The sequence below is a fragment of the Arachis stenosperma genome, chromosome 5 (genome assembly GCF_014773155.1).
Source record: "Arachis stenosperma cultivar V10309 chromosome 5, arast.V10309.gnm1.PFL2, whole genome shotgun sequence".
Classification (NCBI taxonomy): domain Eukaryota; kingdom Viridiplantae; phylum Streptophyta; class Magnoliopsida; order Fabales; family Fabaceae; genus Arachis; species Arachis stenosperma.
Genome location: NC_080381.1, coordinates 97,432,164 through 97,459,665, shown reverse-complemented (window position 1 = coordinate 97,459,665; position 27,502 = coordinate 97,432,164). Strand labels below are relative to the sequence as shown.

General features: G+C 38.8%; 1 non-coding gene across 1 annotated transcript; it reads left to right on the top strand.

Annotated features, from left to right (window-relative positions):
* Positions 1-5,478: 5,478 nt before the first annotated feature.
* On the top strand, positions 5,479-5,586 carry LOC130932275 (small nucleolar RNA R71). Its single transcript, XR_009067432.1, has one exon. It is a non-coding gene; the product is annotated as a small nucleolar RNA R71 (small nucleolar RNA).
* Positions 5,587-27,502: the final 21,916 nt, after the last annotated feature.

Sequence of the window (27,502 nt, the reverse complement as noted above, 5' to 3'; positions counted from 1 at the left end):
ATGGTTATGGATGATATATGAATAAAAGCGTAAAGATAAAGATAGAGATACTTATGTAATTCATTGGTGAGAACTTCAGATAAGCGAATGGAAATGCTTTGTCCCTTCCGTCTCTCTGCTTTCCTACTGTCTTCATCCAATCCTTCTTACTCCTTTCCATGGCAAGCTGTATGTTGGGCATCACCGTTGTCAATGGCTACAGTCCCGTCCTCTCAGTGGAAATGTTCAACGCACCCTGTCACGACACGGCTATCCAGCTGTCGGTTCTCGATCATGTCGGAATAGAATCCAGTGATTCTTTTGCGTCTGTCACTAACGCCCTACAATCGCGAGTTTGAAGCTCGTCACAGTCATTCAATCATTGAATCATACTCAGAATACCACAGACAAGGTTTAGACCTTCCGGATTCTCTTGAATGCCGTCATCAATTCTAGCTTATACCACGAAGATTCCGGTTAAAGAACCCAAGAGATAAACATTAGAGCCTTGTTTACTTGTAGAACGGAGGTGGTTGTCAGTCACTCGTTCATAAGTGAGAATGATGATGAGCGTCACATAATCATCACATTCATTAAGTTCTTGAGTGCGAATGAATATCTTGGAATAAGAACAAGCTGAATTGAATAGAAGAACAATAGTAATTGCATTAATACTCGAGGTACAGCAGAGCTCCACACCTTAATCTATGGTGTGTAGAAACTCCACCGTTGAAAATACATAAGAACAAGGTCTAGGCATGGCCGTGAGGCCAGCCCCATGATCTAAGATAGCATAAGACTAAAGATAGCTACCAAGATGAAAATACAATAGCAAAAAGTCCTATTTATAGGGAACTAGTAGCATAAGAATTACAAAGATGAGTAAATGACATAAAAATCCACTTCCGGGCCCGCTTGGTGTGTGCTTGGGCTGAGCATTGAAGCATTTTCGTGTAGAGACTCTTCTTGGAGTTAAACGCCAGCTTTTGTGCCAGTTTGGGCGTTTAACTCCCACTTTGGTGCCAGTTCCGGCGTTTAACGCTGGGAATTCTGAAGGTGACTTTGAACGCCGGTTTGGGCCATCAAATCTTGGGCAAAGTATGGACTATTATATATTGCTGGAAAGCCCAGAATATCTACTTTCCAACGCCGTTGAGAGCGCGCCAATTGGGCTTCTGTAGCTCCAGAAAATCCACTTCGAGTGCAAGGAGGTCAGAATCCAACAGCATCTGCAGTCCTTTTCAGTCTCTGAATCGGATTTTTGCTCAAGTCCCTCAATTTCAGCCAGAAAATACCTGAAATCACAGAAAAACACACAAACTCATAGTAAAGTCCAAAAAAGTGAATTTTAACTAAAAACTAATAAAAATATACTAAAAACTAACTAAAATATACTAAAAACATACTAAAAACAGTGCCAAAAAGCGTACAAATTATCTGCTCATCACAACACCAAACTTAAATTGTTGCTTGTCCCCAAGCAACTGAAAATCAAACAAGATAAAAAGAAGAGAATATGCAATGAATTCCAAAAACATCCATGAAGATCAGTATTAATTAGATGAGCGGGGCTTTTAGCTTTTTGCCTCTGAACAGTTTTGGCATCTCACTCTATCCTTTGAAATTCAGAATGATTGGCTTCTATAGGAACTCAGAATCCAGATAGTGTTATTGATTCTCCTAGTTAAGTATGATGATTCTTGAACACAGCTACTTTATTCGTCTTGGCCGTGGCCCAAAGCACTCTGTCTTCCAGTATTACCACCGGATACATACATGCCACAGACACATAATTGGGTGAACCTTTTCAGATTGTGACTCAGCTTTGCTAGAGTCCCCAACTAGAGGTGTCCAGGGTTCTTAAGCACACTCTTTTTGCCTTGGATCAAAACTCTTATTTTTTTCTTTTTCTCTTTCTTTTTTTTTCGCTTTTTCTCTCCCCTTTTTTTTCGTTCTTTTTCTCTCTTTTTTTTCCGCATAAACTTCTTCTCTCTTTTTTTTTTAATTCACTGCTTTTTCTTGCTTCAAGAATCATTTTTATGATTTTTTAGATCCTCAGTAACATGTCTCCTTTTTCATCATTCTTTCAAGAGCCAACAATTTTAACATTCATGAACAACATATTCAAAAGACATATGCACTGTTCAAGCATACATTCAGAAAACAAAAGTATTGCCACCACATCAAAATAATTAATCTGTTATAAAATTTAAAATTCATGCAATTCTTCTCTTTTTCAATTAAGAACATTTTTCTAAGAAAGGTGATGGATTCATAGGACATTCATAACTTTAAGGCATAGACACTAAGACACTAATGATCATAAGACACAAACATAGATAAACATAAGCATAAAAATTCGAAAAACAGGAAAATAAAGAACAAGGAGATTAAAGAACGGGTCCACCTTAGTGATGGCGGCTTGTTCTTCCTTTTGAAGATCTTATGGAGTGCTTGAGCTCCTCAATGTCTCTTCCTTGTCTTTGTTGCTCCTCTCTCATGATTCTTTGATCTTCTCTAATTTCATGGAGGAGGATGGAATGTTCTTGGTGCTCCGTCCTTAGTTGTCCCATGTTGGAACTCAATTCTCCTAGGGAGGTGTTGATTTGCTCCCAATAGTTTTGTGGAGGACAGTGCATCCCTTGAGGTATCTCAGGGATTTCATGATGAGTGGGATCTATTGTTTGCTCTATCCTCTTCTTAGTGATGGGCTTGAGGTCATGCCTTCTCAGTTGAACTGGCTTCCCTCTTGAATCTCTCTTCCATTGAGCGCCCTCTTCACAAATGTCTATGAGGACTTGGTCCAACCTTTGATCAAAGTTGACCCTTTTTGAGTTTGAAAGGGATCTCAGGGATCACCTTCTTCATGGTCACAACTTCATAGAAGTGGTCTTGATGCACCCTTGAGATAAATCTCTCCATCTCCCATGACTCGGAGGTGGAAGCTTTTGCCTTCCCTTTCCTCTTTCTAGAGGTTTCTCCGGCCTTGGATGCCATAAATGGTTATGGAAAAACAAAAAGCAATGCTTTTACCACACCAAACTTAAAAGGTTTGCTCGTCTTCGAGCAAAAGAAGAAAGAAGAGAGTAGAAGAAGAAGAAATGGAGGAGATGGAGGTGACTTTGTGGTTCGGCCAAAGGGTAGAAGTAGTGTCTAGGTTGTGTGAAAATGAAGGAGTGAAGATGGGTTTATATAGGGGTGGAGAGAGGAGTGGGGTTCGGTCATGTAAGGGTGGGTTTGGGAGGAAAAGTGGTTTAAATTTGAATGGTACGGTAGGTGAGGTTTTATGAAGGATGGATGTGAGTGGTAAATGGGTGAAGAAAAAGAGAGAGGGTGGTGGGGTAGGTGGGGATCCTGTGGGGTCCATAGATCCTGAGGTGTCAAGGAAAATTCAACCCTGCACCAAGTGGCGTGCAAAAATGCACCCTTTGCCAATTCTGGCGTTAAACGCCGTGCTGGTGCCCATTTCTGGCGTTTAACGCCAACTTCTTGCTCTTTCCTGGCGTTTAACGCCAGTCTGGTGCCCCTTTCTGGCGTTAAACGCCCAGAATGGTGCCAGACTGGGCGTTAAACGCCCATTTGCTAGCTTCACTGGCGTTTAAACGCCAGCAAGTTCTCCTCCAGGGTGTGCTATTTTTTTTCTGTTTTTCATTCTGTTTTTGCTTTTTCAATTGATTTTGTGACTTCTCATGATCATCAACCTATAGAAAACATAAAATAACAAAGGGAAATAGATTAAATATAACATTGGGTTGCCTCCCAACAAGCGCTTCTTTAATGTCAGTAGCTTGACAGAGGGCTCTCATGGAGCCTCACAGATACTCAGAGCAATGTTGGAACCTCCCAACACCAAACTTAGAGTTTGAATGTGGGGGTTCAACACCAAACTTAGAGTTTGGTTGTGGCCTCCCAACACCAAACTTAGAGTTCGACTGTGGGGGCTCTGTTTGACTCTATTTTGAGAGAAGTTCTTCATGCTTCCTCTCCATGGTGACAGAGGGATATCCTTGAGCCTTAAACACGAAGGATTCTTCATTCATTTGAATGATCAATTCTCCTCTGTCCACATCAATCACAGCCTTTGTTGTGGCTAGGAAGGGTCTGCCAAGGATGATGGATTCATCCATGCACTTCCCAGTCTCTAGGACTATAAAATCAGCAGGGATGTAATGGTCTTCAATATTTACCAGAACACCCTCTACAAGTCCATAAGCTTGTTTTCTTGAATTGTCTGCCATCTCTAGTGAGATTCTTGCAGCTTGTACCTCAAAGATCCCTAGCTTCTCCATTACAGAGAGAGGCATGAGATTTACACTTGACCCTAAGTCACACAGAGCCTTCTTGAAGGTTATGGTGCCTATGGTACAAGGTATTGAAAACTTTCCAGGGTCTTGTCTCTGTTGAGGTAATTTCTGCCTAGACAAGTCATCCAGTTCTTTGGTGAGCAAAGGGGGTTCATCCTCCCAAGTCTCATTACCAAATAACTTGTCATTTAGCTTCATGATTGCTCCAAGGTATTTAGCAACTTGCTCTTCAGTGAATTTTCATCCTCTTCAGAGGAAGAATACTCATCAGAGCTCATGAATGGCAGAAGTAAGTCCAATGGAATCTCTATGGTCTCATTTTGAGCCTCAGATTCCCATGATTCCTCATTAGGAAATTCATTGGAGGCCAGTGGACGTCCATTGAGGTCTTCCTCAGTGGCGTTCACTGCCTCTCCTTCCTCTCCAAATTCGGCCATGTTGATGGCCTTGCACTCTCCTTTTGGATTTTCTTCTGTATTGCTTGGAAGAGTACTAGGAGGGAGTTCAGTAATTCTCTTGCTCAGCTATCCACTTGTGCCTCCAAGTTTCTAATGGAGGACCTTGTTTCAGTCATGAAACATTGAGTGGTTTTGATTAGATCAGAGACCATGGTTGCTAAGTCAGAGTGGCTCTGCTTAGAATTCTCTGTCTGTTGCTGAGAAGATGATGGAAAAGGCTTGCCATTGCTAAACCTGTTTCTTCCACCATTATTGTTGTTGAAACCTTGTTGAGGTCTCTGTTGATCCTTCCATGAAAAATTTGGATGATTTCTCCATGAAGAATTATAGGTGTTTCCATAGGGTTTTCCCATGTAATTCACCTCTTCCATTGAAGGGTTCTCAGGATCATAAGCTTCTTCTTCAGATGAAGCATCCTTAGTACTGCCTGGTGCATTTTGCATTCCAAACAGACTTTGAGAAATCAAATTGACTTGCTGAGTCAATATTTTGTTCTGAGCCAATATGGCATTCAGAGTATCAATCTCAAGAACTCCTTTCTTCTGATTTGCCCCATTGTTCACAGGATTCCTTTCAGAAGTGTACATGAATTGGTTATTTGCAACCATTTCAATGAGCTCTTGAGCTTCTGTAGGCGTCTTCTTCAGATGAAGAGATCGTCCAGCAGAGCTATCCAAAGACATCTTGGATAGTTCAGAGAGACCATCATAGAAAATACCTATGATGCTCCATTCGAAAAGCATGTCAGAAGGACATTTTCTGATCAATTGTTTGTATCTTTCCCAAGCTTCATAGAGGGATTCACCTTCCTTCTGTCTGAAGGTTTGGACTTCCACTCTAAGCTTACTCAATTTTTGAGGTGGAAAGAACTTTGCCAAGAAGGCATTGACTAGCTTTTCCCAAGAGTTCAGGCTTTCTTTAGGTTGTGAGTCCAACCATATCCTAGCTCTGTCTCTTACAGCAAAAGGGAATAGCATAAGTCTGTAGACCTCAGGGTCAACCCCATTAGTCTTGACAGTGTCACAGATTTGCAAGAATTCAGCTAAAAACTGATGAGGATCTTCCAATGGAAGTCCATGGAACTTGCAATTCTGTTGCATTAGAGAAACTAATTGAGGCTTAAGCTCAAAGTTGTTTGCTCCAATGGCAGGGATAGAGATGCTTCTCCCATAGAAGTCGGGAGTAGGTGCAGTAAAGTCACCCAGCACCTTCCTTGCATTGTTGGCATTGTTGTTATTTTCGGCTGCCATGTCTTCTTCTTCTCTGAAGATTTCTGTTAGGTCCTCGGAGAGTTGTGCCTTAGCTTCTCATAGCTTTCGCTTCAAGGTCCTTTCAGGTTCAGGGTCAGCTTCAACAAGAATGCCTTTGTCTTTGTTCCTGCTCATATGAAAGAGAAGAGAACAAGAAAATATAGAATCCTCTATGTCACAGTATTGAGATTTCTTGAGGTGTCAGAGGAACAGAAAAATAAAAGGAAGAGGTAGAAGAATTCGAACTTAGTGAGATAAAGTTCGAATTGTGCATTGAGGAGGAGTGGTACTCCATAAATAGAAGGATGTGAGAAGAGGGGAAGAGATTTTTTTTTCGAAAATTAATTAAAAAGATTTTAAAAATCATTTTGAAAAAGATTTTGAAGAAGATATGATTGAAAACTTTTTTGAAAAAGATGTGATTAAAAAGATATGGTTGAAAAGATATGATTTGAAAAACAATTTAAAAAGATTTGATATTAAAAATTAATGACTTGGCTAACAAGAAAAGATATGATTCAAACATTAAACCTTTCTCAACAGAAAAGGCAACATACTTGAAATGTTGAATCAAATCATTAATTGATAGCAAGTATCTTTGAAAAACGAAAGAAATTGATTTTGAAAACATTTGATTGAAAAGATATGATTTGAAAAAGATTTGATTTTGAAAAATTTTGAAAACTTGAAAAAAATTTGCATTAAAAACAGAATCTTCCCTCTTGTGCCATCCTGGTGTTAAACGCCCAGAATGGTATCCATTCTGGCGTTTAACGCCCAAAATGCTACCCTTTTGGGCATTAAATGCCCAGCCAGGCACCCTGGCTGGTGTTTAAACACCAGTTTTTCCTTCTTCACTGGGCGTTTTGAACGCCCAACTTTTTCTGTATAATTCCTCTGCTGCATGTACTGAATCTTCAGTTCCCTGTATTATTGACTTGAAAATAGAACCAAGATCAAATAAACAATGCATGCAAGACACCAAACTTAAAATGAGACTAGTGTCTCAATAAGGAACATGAAAATATTTTTGGTTTTTATGGTTTTGTAATTTTTTTTTGGATTTTTTTCGAAAATAAAGGTATCAAAATTCTTAATGAGAATTCCAGGAATCTTTGCAATGCTAGTCTAAGACTTTGGTCCAGAAATTAGACATGGCTTCACAGCCAGCCAAGCTTTCAAAGAAAGCTTCGGTCCAAAACACTAGACATGGCCAATGGCCAGCCAAGCCTTAGCAAATCATTGCTCCAACAGCAAGATTGATAGAAATCAACAAGCTCTTGTGATGATAAGTTGAAACCTCGGTCCAATAAGATTAGACATGGCTTCACAGCCAGCCAGACTTCAACAGATCATCATGAAACTCTAGAACTCATTCTTAAGAATTCTGAAAAATACCTAATCTAAGAAACAAGATGAACCGTCAGTTGTCCATACTCGAAATAATCCCCGGCAACGGCGCCAAAAACTTGGTGCACGAAATTGTGATCACTACTTTTCACAACTCAAATAATCCCTAGTAATGGCCCCAAAGACATGGTGCTCAATACCATGGCATAAACACAACTTCGTACAACTAACCAGCAAGTGCACTGGGTCGTCCAAGTAATAAACCTTACGCGAGTAAGGGTCGATCCCACGGAGATTGTTGGTATGAAGCAAGCTATGGTCACCTTGTAAATCTCAGTCTGGCAGACTCGAATGGTTATGGATGATATATGAATAAAAGCATAAAGATAAAGATAGAGATACTTATGTAATTCATTGGTGAGAACTTCAGATAAGCGAATGGAGATGCTTTGTCCCTTCCGTCTCTCTGCTTTCCTACTGTCTTCATCCAATCCTTCTTACTCCTTTCCATGGCAAGCTGTATGTTGGGCATCACCGTTGTCAATGGCTACAGTCCCGTCCTCTCAGTGGAAATGTTCAACGCACCCTGTCACGGCACGGCTATCCAGCTGTCGGTTCTCGATCATGTCGGAATAGAATCTAGTGATTCTTTTGCGTCTGTCACTAACGCCCCACAATCGCGAGTTTGAAGCTCGTCACAGTCATTCAATCATTGAATCCTACTCAGAATACAACAGACAATGTTTAGACCTTCCGGATTCTCTTGAATGCCGCCATCAATTCTAGCTTATACCATGAAGATTCCGGTTAAAGAACCCAAGAGATAAACATTAGAGCCTTGTTTACTTGTAGAACGGAGGTGGTTGTCAGTCACTCGTTCATAAGTGAGAATGATGATGAGCATCACATAATCATCACATTCATCAAGTTCTTGAGTGCGAATGAATATCTTGGAATAAGAACAAGCTGAATTGAATAGAAGAACAATAGTAATTGCATTAATACTCGAGGTACAGCAGAGCTCCACACCTTAATCTATGGTGTGTAGAAACTTCACCGTTGAAAATACATAAGAACAAGGTCTAGGCATGGCCGTGAGACCAGCCCCATGATCTAAGATAGCATAAGACTAAAGATAGCTACCAAGATGAAAATACAATAGCAAAAGGTCCTATTTATAGGGAACTAGTAGCTTAAGAATTACAAAGATGAGTAAATGACATAAAAATCCACTTCCGGGCCCACTTGGTGTGTGCTCGGGCTGAGCATTGAAGCATTTTCGTGTAGAGACTCTTCTTGGAGTTAAACGCCAGCTTTTGTGCCAGTTTGGGCGTTTAACTCCCACTTTGGTGCCAGTTCTGGCGTTTGACGCTGGGAATTCTGAAGGTGACTTTGAACGCCGGTTTGGGCCATCAAATCTTGGGCAAAGTATGGACTATCATATATTGCTGGCAAGCCCAGAATGTCTACTTTCCAACGCCATTGAGAGCGCGCCAATTGGACTTCTGTAGCTCCAGAAAATCCACTTCGAGTGCAGGGAGGTCAGAATCCAACAGCATCTGTAGTCCTTTTCAGTCTCTGAATCGAATTTTTGCTCAAGTCCCTCAATTTCAGCCAGAAAATACCTGAAATCATAGAAAAACACACAAACTCATAGTAAAGTCTAGAAAAGTGAATTTTAACTAAAAACTAATAAAAATATACTAAAAACTAACTAAAATATACTAAAAACATACTAAAAACAGTGCCAAAAAGCGTACAAATTATTCGCTCATCATGCATCCTCATAAACCAGCCTCTTAATTTACCAAGACATATCCGGAATGCTATGGAACATGTGCAGATCGCGGGCAACCTACCTTTCCCCGCCTTGGTCTCTGATCTTATCTCAACAGCCGTAGTATCCTACAGAGCTGGAGACACCAAAGCCATTCTTCCACGGGATGATCAGTATGTCCCTAACGGGAGATATCTCAGGCCACAACTTGCCACTACCAGCCAGTTCACAGAGGATGCTACAGCTCCTCCACCATCTACTAGTTAGCTGCTGCACCAAATACTGAAGCGATTGGACCAACACGAAAAGAAAGCAAAGCTCTGAGAACGCCGCAACCACCGCCGTTTCAAATACCTCAAGGAGATACTTACAGGCAATCACAAACCCGATGACGATCCAGGCACTCCGAACTCCACTTCTTTCACCAGCACAAAGAGCCACGACGGTCCCGACTGTGGAGACACTGCCACCAGCCCACCACTGTTCCTGACAGATGGCACCGAAGACGGTGCAAATCCTTAAGTGTGGGGAGGTTGGTCAGTACCTGACTTCCGGAGGTAACTTTTCTTCCCTAAACACCAATAAATTAGGATATTTAGTTAGTTTTTCTTTCTTTTGTAGAATAGGATAAATTACATAGTAATAGATTAGTTGCATGCATGTTTTACTTAATTGAAAAGACAATAAGTTTCTTCTAAAACTCTATCTTTGGAACAAAATTTCACTAATTTTAATTAAAACTCTTATGTTAAATTTGCTTGAAGTTGTATTTGGAACATGATTTTTAAAGCTAAAGAACACACAACCTGTGAGAATTGAGCCTTTATGCATGGTTACATTATTTAACCATATTTGTTTTATTCTTGTGTCTTTACTTCTCTATGATTGTAACCTATATTTTGTTCCATCCTATATGTCCAATTTTTAATATATTTATATGCTGCATATGATTGAGGCCATTAATTGTTTAGCTCACTTATCCAAATTAAGCTCACCCTTTCAATTACCTTTGTTAGCCACTTTGAGCCCTTAAATCCCATTTGTTCTATAATTTACCACATTACTAGCCTTAAGCGGAAAAACAATTGTATATCCCAATTTGAATCTTTGACTAGTTTAAGATAGAATTGTGTGTGCTAATTAAGTGTGGGAAATTATGGGAACAGAAGATAATAAGGGGATATGTCATGATAATATAATGGGAATTTGGACACCTACTCATGTGAAACTATAAGAATAAAAAATTCTATGTGCATTGATTAGCTATGTTTATTTTTATGTTATGTTAAAAAAAACAAAAAAAATTATTCAATAAATAAATAAGGGGACAAAAATTGCCCCAATGCTGAGTTAAGAATTCAAAGGTCAATGCATGTATGATAGAATTAAAATAAACAGTTGATACATGAGTATGGAATGTGAAAGAGAATTCTGGGTAGCTAGGTACGAACTCCATAGTTATATAAAATATATAGGTTATGTTAGAGTTTGAGTTAAATAAAGATTCAATTTATAAGCTCACTTAACCATATATGTATCCTTACCCTTACCTTGGCCCCGTTACAACCTTGAAAAGACCTCATGATGTTGCATTGGTATATTAAATATTGTTGATTGGTTAGGAGAAGAACGAAATTTAGGGACCATGATTAGAGAAGGATAGAGTGATTACCCTATACACTGGAGAGATTAGAGTATACATACATCATCAGTGAGGGTTCAATGCTTAAAATTCTACGTTCCCCGCTTTCATGAGCTACCTTCTTGCATTTTTACCTGTTCTTACTGAATGAGAATTGAATTAGTGGAACTTGATTTGTAATTGTTTGAAGAGCTTATTTATTCTTGATCAAGTGGACAAGAATCATATAGTTGCATCCACATATATAGGTTGCATTGCATTGCATGAGTTTTTACATGTTCCTACTCATTTATTTTATCTCCTTCAACTAAGCATGAGGACATGCTAATGTTTAAGTGTGGGGAGGTTGATAAACCACTATTTTATGGTTTATAATGTGTTTAATTATGTGGTTTTATCATGGTCTCTACCCACTTATTTATATAATTAGCACGCATTTATATTTCCTTCCTAAAATTATTACATGATTGAAAACTTACTTCCTAGAGACTTTAATTAGGTATTTTAATTCTCCTTTATCCCATTCGATGCCGTGATCGGTGTGTTAAGTGTTTCAAGCTTTATAGGGTATGAATGAATTGGAGATTGGAAAGGAAGTTTGCAAAAATGGATGGAATACAAGAGATTAAAGAGATGACCAGCGAGAAGTGATGCGACAGCATGGCTCACGCGATCGGGCGAAAGAGAGGAAATCGCAGTGACGTGGCCGCATAGCTCACGCGACCGCGCAGATTGGAAAAGCATAAGTGATGCGGAGGCATGGACGATGCGCTTGCGTGGGAAAGCAAAACGCTGAATGACGCGTCCGCATGAATGACGCGACCGCGTGGCGTGCGCGATCTGCAGAATTTCAGAAGTCGCTGGCAGAGTTTCTGGGTCAGATTTCAACCCAGTTTTCAGCCCAGAAACACAGACTAGAGCCAGGGAGCATGCAGAAACAGGGACAACAATTCATTCTGCATAATTTTTAGTTTTAGAGCTGGATTTACTCCTCCCCTAGGTTTTTCACTCACTTGAGCATTCATAATTAGGATTGGAAGGTTTTGGCTTTAGCTTTTGAGAAGAGTCTACCTCCGGTACTAGTCATCTTATTTTGTTATTTACTTTTTATATTTATTCTTCCATATTCTTAATCCCTCTACAGTTGACATTGGATTATTTCTACAAGTTATTAATATAGACTATTTTTATTTTCAATTAATCCTTTTATTATTATTTATCATGTCTTCTTTTATTTTCACCATTAATTCTGTGAAATTTATAATTATGATGAGTGAGTAGTTCCATGACTTGATTGGGGGATGATTGAAAGGAACCCTTGAGTTGAATTACTCAAGAGAGAAATTATAATTGGATTTATTGTTGAATCACCCTCTAATTATTAACTCTAGTCCTTCCCAAGGGAGAGGATTAGGATTTATGACTAGAAACAGATTTCCAACTTGCTTGACTTTCCTTTACCTAGTAAAGGTTAACTAAGCAGAGCGACTTCTAATTATTAATTAATCTTGAGAGTATTTCAACAAGAATAGGGCTTCCAATTAATCTACCCCCAGTCAAGGCTTTTATTTAAAATTAGTTAAATTCTCTAGATTAATTCCCTGCTTATCAACTAAACCATTTTTGAAAACGCCCGATTGATAAAATAGCACATCTCCTTGCAACTCGTTGGGAGACGACCTGGGATTCATACTCCCAGTATTTTAATTTTCAATATTGTGACAACCCCTTTTAAATTGATAAGCGGATTTTTGGCTGGTTAAGGACTGTACTTGCAACGTGTCCATATTAATAAATTCTTAACTCGCCAATTTCCGCCACGTCAGTAGGATTGTATTTGGTCAAGTAGACTAAAATCTGAATCCTTGATTAACCTGAACTTCCCACCTAACTTGAGACAATCCATGTAATCACAATAAGAAATCTAACTAACCATTAACTATGTTTTCCACATATTCATGCATCCGAAATTGAGTACAACTCATATGCATTGCTATCACCATTTACTTTGGGGTATTTTGTCCACGTTTATTATTTGCTCTTTTTCTTTTTTTTTCTTGTATTTTTTTCTCTTTTCTTTGTTTTTTCCCAATGCATATGATTAAGGTATTGAATGCATAAACATGTCCTCAACATTTTTCACATTTTCACAAAAATTATAACATAGTCAATTCCCAAACCAAACGTTTCCAAACCCACTTTCCCCACACTTAATTCATGAGCACTCTCACTAGTCTAAGCTAACCATGGATTCAAATTAAGGACATTATTATTTTTCTCTTAGAGTTAGTGATGAGCTAAAGTAAACAACAAATAGGGTAAAATAGGCTCAAATTGGTTTGCAAAGAATAATGAAAGGGTAAGGCCATATGGGTATGTAAGCTAAGTGAAATAAGGCCTCAATCATATAAGTATATACATACATTAAACCATGGAAATATAGAATCAAGCAAGATATAGATCACAATTTTAGAGAGAACAACACACACCAAAACAAAATATTGGTTGATAAAATGCAACCAATCAATTAGGCTCAAAATCTCACTGGTTTTGTGTGTTCGAGCTCTAAACCATGTTCCAATATAAAATTTCTTCAAACAAGTTTAACAAAAATTTAATTCAAATTAGTGAAATACTATAAAAAAGTTTCTTGAAAAATAAATTATTACTTCAACCAAGCAGTGGTAAAATATGCACAAAATGTAACAAACATGCAATCAAACATGCAAATGCAACAACTAATTTAATAGAGAAAATTTAAACATTAGTGTTGAGACAGGAAAGTAACTAACCCACGAAGATCGGTATCGACCTCCCCACACTTAAAGATTGCACCGTCCTCGGTGCATGCTGAGATGTGCAAGTGGATGGGTTTCTACAACTGATGTTTTTTTTCTCCAAAGATTCTGTATATGGACTTGTTTGTTTGCCCATTTAGAAGCTTTCCCTTTCCTTTCTCGGTGGCCATCTTGAAAGAAGAGGAAAAAGGAAGAAAAGTAACCCAGAAACAAAGATAAGGAAACAAATAGAATATGGGTCGGTTGATGCCAAATAATGAGGATCTCAACTACATGGTAGCTACAACATGCAAGTGAGAAAATGGTAGAAGCAAAGGGCATATGAATAGTGCAAAAATTACAATAATGGGGGAGAGAGTGTGGGTAATGAAAGACAATATAGGTGTATATCAATGCAAATGGAATACAAGTATCATAAAAATTAGCATTGACTTATAAATAATAACACCCATCAGTTTAAAACAAGTCACGAAGCACCAAAATAATTCAAGAAAAGATGCAACAGTTGAATAACAACATTTAACACCAGTGATAAAATAGGAAATTAGAAAAGAAGAAAAAAACATGAACAAAATTAAAATGCAATGAAGGAAAGTATGCAAATGTAAAACGTAAAAGGGAATGAAAGAGAATAAGGAAGGGAAGGGAGGAGAAGAAAGTAAGAAATGAGGAGGATAGAAGAAAATGAGAGAAAAAAGAAGGAGAAGTGATAAGAGAACAAGAAACAAACGCGACGTGCGCGCATGCATCACGCATATGCATGAAAACTGAAATGGCCATGCGACGCATAAGCGTCGTCCACGCGTACGCGTGAACGGCCAAAAATGAACACTGACGCGTGAGTGTCGGTCACACGTACGCGTGACCTCTGTGATGACAAGTCATCTTATGCTATCTTTTCAAGCAATTTTCACTTGTTTCATTAGGTTTTATGCACTTTCTTGCACTATAAATAAGTAATTTGGAGTAGGATTTCATGATTATATTGATTCAATCAACCATCCTTTATTTGACACAAAAATCATGAGGTTTAAGCTAGAATTAGTTGGTTTTGAATGATTTATAAACTTTGTGAATTTGGTGATGCTTTGATTGGTTGTTTTGATTACTTGTAGGTGAAGAAAAGAAAGAAACAAAGAAAGCATTGCTTGTCAAAAGCGTAGCCCAAGGAAACAAAAGCGTGGCACTCACCAAAGAAGCAAAGGCAAACCAAATCAATCAAGGCCATAGCGCTAAAAAAGTGAGCATAGCGCTCAAAAAGTGAGCGCTAGAGGGGCATACCAAAGCCAAGGGAGAAAGGCAAGGATGCTACGTTGTGTGATTTAACTGAGCGCAAAAGGGAACAAGGCAAAAGCATAGCGCTCAGTTAACTTAGTTAACTTTATCGTGCCTCATTCAAAAGAAAATACAAGGAGCAGCACACCAAAGGGAGCCACCAAGAATCGAACCTTGCACATGGGAACCAAGAGAAGCGCTACTTCACAAGGAAATTGCTAGCACATGAAGCCAGTAAGGTTCGAACTGGGAACCTTACACAAGCTTAGAGAGGGCGCTCCGTTTTGTTACTTAACTGAGCGCTGCTTGTAAGGAGATTGGCCAAATTGAAATGGCTTCACCAAGGCTCAAAATGCGGAACAAGAGGAATGAAAGAAAGGGAGCTACTTGAATTTAGTTCACTGAGCGCTATGCTTCACAAATTGTTCGCTCCAAAATGAACTCACCATGGTTCGAAGAGGGAATCCCACTCAAGCATGTAGCGCTACGTTGCATGAGTGAACTGAGCGCTATAAAGCTATGCCTCAAATGCTTGGCACGAGAAAAAAATTAAAGAGCCTGGGCCAAGGATAGCGCTGCGTTGCCTTAGTTGACCGAGCGCTCTCCTGGAAGGTGTCCCATGGACCATTTTGCAACTAAAAGCCAAATTGGATCCAATTCTTCACAAATTTGACAAGCCCACTCCAAATTCTGAAAATCAAAAATAGAAAGTGTATAAATAGGAGTTAGTTTGATTTGTAAAGGACCTTTTTAGCATTTTTGATTTCCTTTAGCTGAATTTTTAGTTTTCACTGAGTTTTCACTTTGAATTTTGGGAATTGGGATTGAGATCTGAGTTTTCTTTTTCATTGTTCTTGCTTCTGTAACTTTTACATTCTGTTTTGAATTTTGGATTAAGATTGAAGGAATTCTGTTTCAATACTTGATCTGAAATTCATCTTTGTCCTCTTCTACAAAATTCTGATAATTGAGGAATTGGATCTGAGTTTTATTCACTGCTTTCATCTACATTTCTTCTACAATTTATTTTCTGTTTGATTAAGGAAGGAATTGAGATCTAGATCTATCTGCAAGTCTCATTGATCCCCTGAGATCTTCAATTTTTCCTTTAGATTTCACAATTGAGCTAAGTTCACTTTCTGTTTTGTTCTTCAAGCAAATTTACCTTTCTGTTTAGATTTTCTGCAACTTATTTTCTGAATCCTAGCTCCCAACTTCCTTTACTCTTCAAGCAATTTACATTTCTTGCACTCTAAGCTTCAGCTATTTACATTTCTTGCAAATCTAAGCCTTAGTCATTTACATTACTTGCACTTTAAGATTCAGCTCTTTTATTTCTTCTGCACCTTTAGATTCTGTCAAATTCCCTTCTCCCTTTTATTTTCATGCAATTTAGCTTCTAATAATTACAATTCACTCAAATTATCAACTGTTTGCTTGACTAAATTAACCATCTAACTAAAATTGCTCATTCCTTCAATCCCTGTGGGATCGACCTCACTCATGTGAGTTATTACTACTTGATGCAATTGATGATTGGATTTTTGACGGTTTAGAATTTCACAAATGAAATCTCGTTGCAATATAGTTTCTACACCAACAATAGTCCTTTCATACAAAAAGTTGTTTGTCACAAGTACAAACCCCTAAAATTTATAAATCGAAGTATTGAACCTCGGGTCGTTCTCCCTAGGAATTACAATAAAGTGTCTTGTTATTGGTTATGAGTTATTTTTGGGGTTTTGATAAGAAACATGAAAGATAAATGGAAAGAAAGTAAACTAATGGCTAAAAAGGTCTTGGCAAGGGCTGGTGGTCAAGGATCTCTATCCTAATTACTAACCACAATATGAGAATTAGCAAGGATTAATTTCATTAAGTCATCCTCTAACTAGTAAAGGAAAGTCAAATGAACTATATCAATCCTAGTCCATAAGTCCTAACTCTCCACTAATTCAATTAGTGAGAACTAGAGTCAATGGCTTCCAATCATCAATTACTTGGACATTAGCAACTCAAGAGTTCCTAAGTTACCTTTCCAAGCCAAGAGCCTAAAATTATACTCTAAAATCCAACCAAGCATTTCATCAAACACTTGGAAGGCATAAAAGAAAAGCATAGTAAATCAACAACAAGAACAACATTCAACAACTATTATTGCAAAGAATTAATAACAACAATCAAGAGAAACACAATTATTATGGATTACCTTGAATTAAATTGAAAGAAAATGGAAGGAATAATAGTAGATCTACAACAAAATACAAGAACAACATAAAAGATATTACAACAAAAGAATGGAAGAAGTATGAATGTAAGTACAAGGAATTGAAAGATAGAAGTAGAAGCAGATGAATTAAAATCTAGATCTAAGAACTAAACCTAATCCTAATCCTAATACTAGAGAGAAGTGAGAGCTTCTCTCTCTAAAACTAACTCTAAACTAATCCTAATGTATGTGAATGATTAAAAGTCCCTTTGCTCTTCAATCCTTGGCTTTAAATAGTATTTTAGGCGCTAAAGTTGGTTGGGATTGGGCCCCATAACTCCTCAGAATTCGTTGGGTGCAAATTCACTTAAAAATCAAGTATCAGCATCGACGCGTACGCGCACAGCAGGCGTACGGGTCCATGGGCCACTTCACAAGGTGCGCGTATGCGCCAGGTGCGCGTGCGCGTCCATGGACGAGTTTAATTCTTTGGCTTTTAATAATTTCTCCACTTTGCATGCTGATGAGCGGATAATTTATACGCTTTTTGGCATTGTTTTTAGTATGTTTTAGTTAGTTTTTATTATATTTTTATTAGTTTTTAGTTAAAATTCACTTTTCTGGATTTTACTATGAGTTTGTGTGTTTTTCTGTGATTTTAGGTATTTTTTGGCTGAAATTGAGGGACCTGAGCAAAAATCTGATTCAGAGGCTGAAAAGGACTGCAGATGCTATTGGATTCTGACCTCCCTGTACTCGAAGTGGATTTTGTGCAGCTACAAAAGCCCAATTGGCGCGCTCTCAATTGTGTTGGAAAATAGACATCCTGGGCTTTCTAGCAATATATAATAGTCTATACTTTGCCCGAGATTTGATGGCCCAAACAGGCATTCCAAGTCAGCTCAAGAATTCTGGCGTTTAACGCCGGAACTGGCACAAGAATGGGAGTTAAACGCCCAAACTGGCACAAAAGCTGGCTTTTAACTCCAAGAAAAGTCTCTACACATGAAAGCTTCAATGCTCAGCACAAGCACACACCAAGTGGGCCTGGAAGTAGATTTTTATGTCATTTACTCATCTTTGTAAACCCTAAGCTACTAGTTATCTACAAATAGGACCTTTTGCTATTGTATTTTTATCTTTGGATCAATTTAAATCTTTTGATCATGTTTTTATGATTGAACCCTCTTTGGGAGGCTGGCCATTCGGCCATGCCTAGACTTTGTTCTTATGTATTTTCAACGGTGGAGTTTCTACACACCATAGATTAAGGTTTGGAGCTCTGCTGTACCTCGAGTATTAATGCAATTACTATTGTTCTTCTATTCAATTCAGCTTATTCTTGTTCTAAGATATTCATTCGCACCCAAGAACATGATGAAAGTGATGATTATGTGACGCTCATCATCATTCTCACTTATGAACGCATGCTTGACAACCACTTCCGTTCTACAAGCAAACAAGGCTTGAATGTTTATCTCTTGGATTCCTTAATCAGAATCTTCGTGGTATAAGCTATGGCGGCATTCAAGAGAATCCGGAAGGTCTAAACCTTGTCTGTGGTATTCTGAGTAGGATTCAAGGATTAAATGAGTGTGACGAGCTTCAAACTCGCGATTGTGGGGCGTTAGTGACAGACGCAAAAGAATCACTGGATTCTATTCCGACATGATCGAGAACCGACAGCTGAATAGCCATGCTGTGACAGAGCGCGTTGAATATTTTCACTGAGAGGACGGGACTGTAGCCATTGACAACGGTGATGCCCAACATACAGCTTGCCATTGAAAGAAGTAAGAAGGATTGGATGAAGACGGTAGGAAAGCAGAGAGACGGAAGGGACAAAGCATCTCCATACGCTTATCTGAAATTCTCACCAATGAACTACATAAGTATCTTTATCTTTATTTTATGTTTTATTCATCTTTTATTCATTAATCCTCCATAACCATTTGAGTCCGCCTGACTGAGATTTACAAGATGACCATAGCTTGCTTCATACCAACAATCTCCGTGGGATCGACCCTTACTCGCGTAAGGTTTATTACTTGGACGACCCAGTGCACTTGCTGGTTAGTTGTACGAAGTTGTGATAAAGAGTTGAGATTGCAATTGAGCGTACCATGTTAATGGCGCCATTGATGATCACAATTTCGTGCACCAAGTTTTTGGCGTCGTTGCTTGGGATTGTTCGAGTTTGGACAACTAACGGTTCATCTTATTGCTTAGATTAGGTATTTTTCTTCAGAATTTTTAAGAATGAATTCTAGAGTTTCAAGGTGATGTTTTCATCATCACCAAAGCTGATTGGTTCTCATCAATTTAGCTCTTGAATGCAATGTCCTGCTGAAGCTTGGCTAGCCATGTCTAATTTCTTTAGACTAAAGCTTTAGACTAACATTGCATGATTCATGGAATTCTTATTAAAAATTTGGAATCTCTTTATTTTCTTCTCCATATAATTTTCAAAAAATCCAAAAAAAATTATAAAATCTTAAAATCAAAAATATTTTATGTTTCTTGTTTGAGTCTAGTGTCTAATTTTAAGTTTGGTGTCAATTGCATGTTTCTGTTCTTCTTGTATTTTTCGAATTCATTCATGTGTCTTCATTAATCTTCAAGTTGTTCTTGATGATTTCCTTGCTCTGATCTTTACATTCTTTTGTCTTGAGTGTTTTGTTGTTTCTCGTATGCATTCTCAATTTGTTAGTGTCAGTAGTATACAAACTTCTAAGTTTGGTGTCTTGCATGCATTGTTTATTTGATCTTAGTTTTATTTTAATTATTCCTCATTATTAAAAATCCAAAAAGTTTTAATTTGTGTCTTTTCAAGTCAATAATACAGAGAACTGAAGATTCAGAACATTCAGCAGAGGAATTTCACAGAAAAAGCTGGGCGTTCAAAACGCCCAGTGAGGAAGAAAAACTGGCGTTTAAACGCCAGCCAGGGTGCCTGGCTGGGCGTTTAACGCCCAAAAAGGTAGAGTTTTGGGCGTTAAACGCCAGAATGGATACCATTCTGGGCGTTTAACGCCAGGATGGCACAAAAGGGAAGATTTTGTTTTTAATTCAAATTTTTTTCAAGTTTTCATAATTTTTCAAAATCAAATCTTTTTCAAACCATATCTTTTCATTCATATATTTTCAAAATCAATTTCTTTCCATTTTTCAAAAATACTTGCTAACAATTAATGATTTGATTCAACATTTCAAGTTTGTTGCCTTTTTTGTTAAGAAAGGTTTAATGTCTGAATCATATCTTTTAAATTTCTTGTTAGCCAAGTCATTAATTTTAAAAATCAAATCTTTTTTAAATTGTTTTTCCATCATATCTTTTCAATCATATATTTTCAATCAAATCTTTTTCAAAATTAGTTTTCAATCATATCTTTTTTATTTCTACTTTCAAAAATCTTTTTTTAAAAATCACTTTATTTCTTTCCCAATCTCAGTTTTCGAAAATCAATTACAATTTTTCAAAATTTCTTTTAATTAATTCACTTTAATTTTTGAAAATTTCTTCCCCTCTTCTCACATCCTTCTATTTATGGACTAACACACCTCCTCAATGCACAATTCGAACTCTATCTCTCTTGATAAATTCGAATTCTTCTACCTCCTCCTTCTATTCTTCTTTTCCTCTGACACTTCAAGGAATCTCTATACTGTGACATAGAAGATTTCATACTTTCTTGTTCTCTTCTCTTTCATATGAGCAGGAGCAAAGACAAAAGCATTCTTGTTGAGGCTGACCCTGAACCTGAAAGGACCTTGAAGCGAAAGCTAAGAGAAGCTAAAGCACTACTCTCTGTAGAGGACCTAACAGAACTCTTCAAACAAGAAGAAGACATGACAGCCGAAAATAACAACAATGCCAACAATACAAGGAAGGTGATGGGTGACTTTACTGCACCTACTCCTGACTTCTATGGGAGAAGCATCTCTATCCCTGCCATTGGAGCAAACAACTTTGAGCTTAAGCCTCAATTAGTTTCTCTAATGCAACAGAATTACAAGTTCCATGGACTTCCATTGGAAGATCCTCATCAGTTTTTAGCTGAATTCTTGCAAATTTGTGACACTGTCAAGATCAATGGGGTTGACCCTGAGGTCTACAGACTCATGCTATTCCCTTTTGCTGTAAGAGACAGAGCTAGGATATGGTTGGACTCACAACCTAAAGAAAGCCTGAACTCTTGGGAAAAGCTAGTCAATGCCTTCTTGGCAAAGTTCTTTCCACCTCAAAAATTGAGTAAGCTTAGAGTGGAAGTCCAAACCTTTAGACAGAAGGAAGGTGAATCCCTCTATGATGCTTGGGAAAGATACAAACAATTGATCAGAAAGTATCCTTCTGACATGCTTTCTGAATGGAGCATCATAGGTATCTTCTATGATGGTCTGTCTGAACTGTCCAAGATGTCATTAGACAGCTCTGCTGGAGGATCTCTTCATCTGAAGAAGACGCCTGCAGAAGCTCAAGAACTCATTGAAATAGTTGCAAATAACCAATTCACATACACTTCTGAAAGGAATCCTGTGAACAATGGGACGAATCAGAAGAAAAGAGTTCTTGAGATTGATACTCTGAATGCCATAATGGCTCAGAACAAAATATTGACTCAGCAAGTCAATATGATTTCTCAAAGTCTGTCTGGAATGCAAGCTGCACCAGGCAGTACTAAGGACGCTTCATCTGAAGAAGAAGCTTATGATCCTGAGAACCCTTCAATGGAAGAGGTGAATTACATGGGAGAACCCTATAGAAACACCTATAATCCTTCATGGAAAAATCATCGAAATCTCTCATGGAAGGACCAACAGAGACCTCAACAAGGTTTCAACATCAATAATGGTGGAAGAAACAGGTTTAGCAATGGCAAGCCTTTTCCATCATCTTCTCAGCAACAGATAGAGAATTCTAAGCAGAGCCACTCTGACTTAGCAACCATGGTCTCTGATCTAATCAAAATCACTCAAAGTTTCATGACTGAAACAAGGTCATCCATTAGAAACTTGGAGGTACAAGTGGATCAGCTGAGTAAGAAAGTTACTGAACTCCCTCCTAGTACTCTTCCACGCAATACAGAAGAGAATCCAAAAGGAGAGTGTAAGGCCATCAACATGGCCGAACTTGGAGAGGAGGAAGAGGCAGTGATCGCCACTGAGGAAGACCTCAATGGACGTCCACTGGCCTCTAATGAGTTCCCGAATGAGGAACCATGGGAATCTGAGGCTCACACTGAGACCATAGAGATTCCCCACTAGATTTACCTATGCCATTCATGAGCTCTGATGAGTATTCTTCCTCTTAAGAGGACGAAGATGTCACTGAAGAGCAAGTTGCTAAGTACCTTGGAGCAATCATGAAGCTAAATGACAAGTTATTTGCTAATGAGACTTGGGAGGATGAATCCCCTTTGCTCACCAAAGAACTGGATGACTTGACTAGGCAGAGATTACCTCAAAAGAGACAGGACCCTGGAAAGTTCTCAATACCTTGTACCATAGGCACCATGACCTTTGAGAAGGCTCTGTGTGACCTAAGGTCAAGCATAAACCTCATGCCTCTCTCTGTAATGGAGAAGCTAGGGATCTTTGAGGTGCAAACTGCAAGAATCTCACTAAAGATGGTAGACAATTCAAGAAAACAAGCTTATGGACTTGTAGAGGATGTTCTGGTAAAGGTTGAAGACCATTACATCCCTGCTGTTTTTATTGTCCTGTAGACTGGGAAGTGCATGGATGAATCCATCATCCTTGGCAGACCCTTCCTAGCCACAGCAAAGGCTGTGATTGATGTTGACAGAGGAGAATTGGTCATTCAAGTAAATGAAGAATCCCTTGTGTTTAAGGGTCAAGGATATCCCTCTGTAACCATGGAGAGGAAGTATGAAGAGCTTCTCTCAAAACAGAGTCAAACAGAGCCCCCACAGTCAAACTCTAAGTTTGGTGTTGGGAGGCCACAACCAAATTCTAATTTTGGTGTTGAACCCCCACATTCAAACTCTAAGTTTGGTGTTGGCAGGTTCCAACATTGCTCTGAACATCTGTGAAGCTCCATGAGAGCCCATTGTCAAGCTACTGACATTAAAGAAGCGCTTGTTCAGAGGCAACCCAATGTTATATTTATCTATTTTCCTTTGTTCTTTTATGTCTTTTATAGGTTGATGATCATGTGAAGTCACGAAATCAATTGAAAAAGCAAGAACAGAATGAAAAATTGAAAGAAAAACAGCACAACCTGGAGGAAAATTTGCTGGCGTTTAAACGCCAGTGAAGATAGCAAAATGGGCATTTAACGCCCAGTCTGGCACCATTCTGGGCGTTTAACGCCAGAAAGGGGCACCAAACTGGTGTTTAACGCCAGGAATGGGCAAGAAGCTGGCGTTAAACGCCAGAAATGGGCACCAGCCCGGCATTTAACGCCAGGATTGGCAAAAAGGGCATTTTTGCACGCCACTTGGTGCAGGGATAACCTATCCTTGACACCTCAGGATCTGTGGACCCCACAGGATCCCCGCCTACCCCGCCACTCTCTCTCTTCTTCACCCATTCACCAATCACCTCAACACCTCTTCCCCAAAAAAACCCCTCACCTATCAATTCCCACCATTCTCTTCACCACTCACATCCATCCTTCATAAAACCCCACCTACCTCACTATTCAAATTCAAACCACTTTGCCTCCCAAACCCACCCATAATGGCCGAACTATACACCCCCTCTCCACTCCTATATAGACCCATCTTCACTCCTTCATTTTTACACAACCTAAACACTACTTCTCCCTCTTGGCCGAAACACAAAGCCCCCCTCCATCTCCTCTGTTTCTTCTTCTTCTACTCTCTTCTTTCTTCTTTTGCTCAAGGACGAGCAAACCTTCTAAGTTTGGTGTGGTAAAAGCATTGCTTTTTGTTTTTCCATAACCATTTATGGCACCTAAGGTCGGAGAAACCTCTAGAAAGAGGAAAGGGAAGGCAAAAGCTTCCACCTCCGAGTCATGAGAGATGGAGAGATTCATCTCAAGGGTGCATCAAGACCACTTCTATGAAGTTGTGGCCATGAAGAAGGTGATCCCCGAGGTCCCTTTCAAATGCAAAAAGAGTGAATATCCGGAGATCCGACATGAGATCCAAAGAAGAGGTTGGGAAGTTCTTACCAACCCCATTCAACAAGTCAAAATCTTAATGGTTCAAGAGTTCTACGCCAATGCATGGATCACCAAGAACCATGATCAAAGTGTGAACCTGGACCCAAAGAATTGGCTTACAATGGTTCGGGGGAAATGCTTAGATTTTAGTTCGGAAAATGTAAGGTTGGCATTCAACTTGCCCATGATGCAAGGAGATGAATACCCCTACACTAGAAGGGTCAATTTTGATCAAAGGTTGGACCAAGTCCTCATAGACATTTGTGAAGAGGGCGCTCAATGGAAGAGAGATTCAAGAGGGAAGCCGGTTCAACTGAAAAGGCATGACCTCAAGCCCTGGCTAGGGGATGGTTGGAGTTTATCCAAGGCTCAATCAGTCCCACTAGCAACCAGTCCGAAGTTACTATAGACCGGGCTATCATGATTCATAGCATCATGATTGGAGAGGAAGTAGAAGTTCATGAGGTTATATCCCAAGAACTTTATAAGGTGGCGGACAAGTCCTCTACCTTGGCAAGGTTAGCCTTCCCTCATCTCATTTGTCACCTCTGTAATTCAGTTGGAGTTAACATAGAGGGAGACATCCTCATTGATGAAGACAAGCCCATCACTAAGAAAAAGATAGAGCAAACAAGAGATCCCACTCATCATGAAATCCCTGAGATGCCTCAAGGGATGCACTTTCCTCCACAAAACTATTGGGATCAAATCAACACCTCCCTAGGAGAATTGAGTTCCAACATGGGACAACTAAGGGTGGAGCACCAAGAACATTCCATCCTCCTCCGTGAAATTAGAGAAGATCAAAGAATCATGAGAGAGGAGCAACAAAGGCAAGGAAGAGACATTGAGGAGCTCAAGCACTCCATAAGATCTTCAAGAGGAAGAACAAGCCGCCATCACTAAGGTGGACCCGTTCTTTAATCTCCTTGTTCTTTATTTTTATGTTTTTCGAATTTTCATGCTTATGTTTATCTATGTTTGTGTCTTATGATCATTAGTATCTTGGTGTCTATGCCTTAAAGTTATGAATGTCCTATGAATCCGTCACCTTTCTTAAATGAAAAATGTTCTTAATTGAAAAAGAGAAGAATTGCATGAATTTTGAATTTTATAACAGATTAATTATTTTGATGTGGTGGCAATACTTTGACTTCTGAATGTATGCTTGAACAGTGCATATGTCTTTTGAATTTGTTGTTCATGAATGTTGGCTCTTGAAAGAATGATGAAAAAGGAGACATGTTACTAAGGATCTGAAAAATAATAAAAATGATTCTTGAAGCAGGAAAAAAAGCAGTAAATACGAGAAAAAAAAAGAGAAAAAGCAAGCAGAAAAAGCCAACAGCCCTTTAAACCAAAAGGCAAGGGTAAAAATAAAGACGTGATCCAAGGCAAAAAAAAAAAAGAAAAAAAAGAGTGTGCTTAAGAACCCTGGACACCTCTAATTGGGGACTCTAGCAAAGTTGAGTCACAATCTGAAAAGGTTCACCCAGTTATGTGTCTGTGGCATGTATGTATCCGGTGGTAATACTGGAAGACAGAGTGCTTTGGGCCACGGCCAAGACTCATAAAGTAGCTGTGTTCAAGAATCATCATACTTAACTAGGAGAATCAATAACATTATCTAGATTCTGAGTTCCTATAAAAGCCAATCATTCTGAATTTCAAAGGATAAAGTGAGATGCCAAAACTGTTCAGAGGCAAAAAGCTAAAAACACCGCTCATCTAATTAATACTGATCTTCATAGATGTTTTTGGAATTTATTGCATATTCTATTCTTTTTATCTTATTTGATTTTCAGTTGCTTGGGGACAAGCAACAATTTAAGTTTGGTGTTGTGATGAGCGGATAATTGATACGCTTTTTGGCATTGTTTTTAGTATGTTTTTAGTATGTTTTAGTTAGTTTTTATTATATTTTTATTAATTTTTAGTTAAAATTCAATTTTCTGGACTTTACCATGATTTTGTGTGTTTTTCTATGATTTTAGGTATTTTCTGGCTGAAATTGAGGGACCTAAGCAAAAATCTGATTCAGAGGCTGAAAAGGACTGCAGATGCTGTTGAATTCTGATCTCCCTGCACTTGAAGTGGATTTTGTGGAGCTACAGAAGCCCAATTGGCCCGCTCTCAATTGCGTTGGAAAGTAGACATCCTGGGATTTCCAGCAATGTATAATAGTCTATACTTTGTCCGAGATTTGATGGCCCAAACAGGCGTTCCAAGTCAGCTCAAGAATTCTGGCGTTTAACGCCGGAACTGGCACAAGAATGGGAGTTAAACGCCCAAACTGGCACAAAAGCTGGCGTTTAACTCCAAGAAAAGTATCTACACATGAAAGCTTCAATGCTCATCCCAAGCACACACCAGGTGGGCCCGGAAGTGGATTTTTATGTCATTTACTCATCTTTGTAAACCCTAAGCTACTAGTTATCTACAAATAGGACCTTTTGCTATTGTATTTTTATCTTTGGATCACTTTAAATCTTTTGATCATGTTTTTATGATTGAACCCTATTTGGGAGGCTGGCCATTTGGCCATGCCTAGACTTTGTTCTTATGTATTTTCAATGGTGGAGTTTCTACACACCATAGATTAAGGTGTGGAGCTCTGCTGTACCTCGAGTATTAATGCAATTACTATTATTCTTCTATTCAATTCAGCTTATTCTTGTTCTAAGATATTCATTCGCACCCAAGAACATGATGAATGTGATGATTATGTGACGCTCATCATCATTCTCACTTATGAACACGTGCCTGACAACCACTTCCGTTCTACAAGGAAACAAGGCATGAATGTTTATCTCTTGGATTCCTTAATCAGAATCTTCGTGGTATAAGCTAGAATTGATGGCAGCATTCAAGAGAATCCGAAAGGTCTAAACCTTGTCTGTGGTATTCTGAGTAGGATTCAAGGATTGAATGACTGTGAGGAGCTTCAAACTCGCGATTGTGGGGCGTTAGTGACAGACGCAAAAGAATCACTGTATTCTATTCCGACATGATTGAGAACCGACAGCTGAATAGCCGTGCTGTGATAGAGCGCGTTGAACATTTTCACTGAGAGGACAGGACTGTAGCCATTGACAACGGTGATGCCCAACATACAGCTTGCCATGGAAAGGAGTAAGAAGGATTGGATGAAGACAGTAGGGAAGCAGAGAGACGGAAGGGACAAAGCATCTCCATTCGCTTATCTGAAATTCTCACCAATGAACTACATAAGTATCTCTATCTTTATTTTATGTTTTATTCATCTTTTAGTCATTAATCCTCCATAACCATTTGAGTCCGCCTGACTAAG